Raw genomic sequence first — 2,740 nt, 5'->3', positions numbered from 1 at the left:
CAGAAAATGTGTTACAGTTTTTCTTGATTTGTGAACATTTTGGGTTTTGGCAATACCACCATTTGCATTTCCACCCTTCAATTTCCGTCAGTCGAGTGTAGAACATTATAAAATTGTATCATTATAATAAGCGGTGATGGATCTGAAATCTTAATACCCTGCAATACTAAGTACAGGTACCTACTGGATTTATTAGTTGTTAGACACCGGTGAATATGTATAGGTATCACCTAATTATTATATTAATAGGTAATATAATATTAGTATAAATTATAGTACCGATGTATTAATATATATGTATGCGCTTGAACTGCTAACGGACATTTTCAATTCCAATTTTTTTTAGTTTTTATTTCAACAAGTCAATAAAATTGTATTTTTAAAATATTTATATTGTAGGTGCTACAAGGTTCCTAATATTATCAAATTAAAATATAAATAAAATAATGAAAATGTGAAAATTATTTGGAGCTAGAAATTCATAAAACATTTTATTTTTAAATTTAAGATTTGAAAATGTAATACAAGATTATTCATAAGTTTCTCTACTATTATCAAAAAAAAAAAAACAATTTCTACCTACAAGAAAGTATGTATACCTACATGAGTGTTTGAAGTTTATATTTTTACAAAATTTATCAAATTTAAAATTTAATAATTATTTGTAGTTAAAAAATGTATAAAATTTTCAACTTTCATAGTTTGGGATTGAAAAATTAAAACAAGGTTTCACGTAAATAGGTCATATTACACTAAAATTACTATATTCACAATTATATCATCAAAATATATACTTAGTAATATCATAGGCATAGACTGACTGACCGTCTTCGCTCAGAATCGTATTTCTTATACAATGATATTATACCATTGCATTTTAATTTAACACCATCCATTACAGTGACCCACTTGTAACCTACTGTACAGCAGATGCCACTCTCCCACCTTTTTTTTAAAATGTATAATATGTGTAAACTTATTGAAAATACAGCAGGAATTATATAAAATACGTAACTATAGGTGTTATAGATATAGTACACCAATATTAAATATTAATAAAATAATAAATTATAATTTACTGCCAACATTGAAAATTATCTTGAAAAAAATTAAGTAGTGAATTATTTAAGTAACCTACTGTACAGCATAACAGCATACACTTTCTCACCTTTTTTTTCAATTTAATATGTGTAAACTTATTGAAAATACAGCAGGAATTATATAAAATACTAACATAGGTGTTATAGATATAGTACACCAATATTAAATATTAATAAAATAATAAATTATAATTTACTGCCAACATTGAAAATTATCTTGAAAAAAATTAAGTAGTCAAATACCTACTGTACAGCAGATCGATACCCAATTTCCCACCTTTTTCTAAAATTTAATATGTATTCTAGCGTTTCACATGACCAAATTAAATAATATATAGATTAGTGCATATTAGACGTTAATACCAATATAATTAATTTATAAGTAACAGTCAGTCTTATTATATTAATAAGGGGCGAACGTTTGGACTAGCCTATAATTATAAGATATTAAAATATGTTGTACGTTCATGTTTTTTGCATACCATCAACATTAATTAATAATAAACAACACCTGAACGTCAGTGTTGAATAAATAAAAAACCGAAAATAATCACACTTGTGGGGGCCTTCCTATCACAATAAAACTTTATAATAAATAAAACACTCGGCGGAAGTGGAGAATATTTACAAGACCGCGACGACGGTCTACGAGCGTTCCGTGTTTTGTTATTGATAATCGATATTATAAATTATTGTCACTGCACGTAATTCAATATGCAGGGTTAGTGCGTGTTAGTACCCATCTAATTAATTCATAATATAGATATAGTAGGTAGTTACTAGTTAGTTGCATTATTAACAAGAGGCGAGTATTTGGAAAATAGGTCTACACTCTACTGTATTTTCTGTCTTTGTCTAACACACGCGTGACATAGTATTTTAGACGTGTTTTTTTGCCAAACATTCCAATAATTGATCTATTGAAGCGATAAGAATTCTGAAAACAGATTTGAATAAGTCTTTTTGAAATCGACTTTCCCACATTTTTGATATTATCCCCCAAAAACGTCGTATTAAAAAAGAGTATTTAATAAATTTTGTATTTCAATTTTTGGAGAAACAAAAATCAAAAAATCAAAACTGTGGGAAAGTCGATTTAAAGTAGATTTTTTGACGAATTCAAATCTGTTTCAGAATTCTTATCGCTTCATTAGATCAATTGATATGTTTGGCAAAGAAAACATCTAAAATCCTATGTTGTGCGTGTGTTAGACAAAAACGGAAAATCATGGTATGGAATCCCCTTAAGAGGACGTGATACCCACATGTGTTGTCTTCGTCTTACAAGTGCGTAACATACCAAATTATACGCAAAGCAGAACACGTGTAGCTTCGTTAGCTTAAAAATTAGAGTGAATTTACATCTTATAAAATCTAAAGGTAAGATTATTAACTAGACAACCTCATGAGCTTTTTGTTATATTTAAATTTTTAAGCGAGTTATGAGTATTTTAAAATTGTAAATTGTTTGTGCATTTTAAAGCTAACGGAGCTACACGTGTTCTGCTTTGCGTATAATTTGATATTTTACGCACTTGTAAGACGGAGACAATATATGCAGTTATCACGTCCTCTTAAGGCACGGGCGTCATTTCAACTTTTTTTTGTTGGTGCCAAAATGTTTGCAGGCCATTCAGATC

The sequence above is a fragment of the Acyrthosiphon pisum genome, chromosome A2 (assembly GCF_005508785.2).
Source record: "Acyrthosiphon pisum isolate AL4f chromosome A2, pea_aphid_22Mar2018_4r6ur, whole genome shotgun sequence".
Lineage (NCBI taxonomy): Eukaryota > Metazoa > Arthropoda > Insecta > Hemiptera > Aphididae > Acyrthosiphon > Acyrthosiphon pisum.
Note: the sequence above shows the minus strand (reverse complement) of the source record.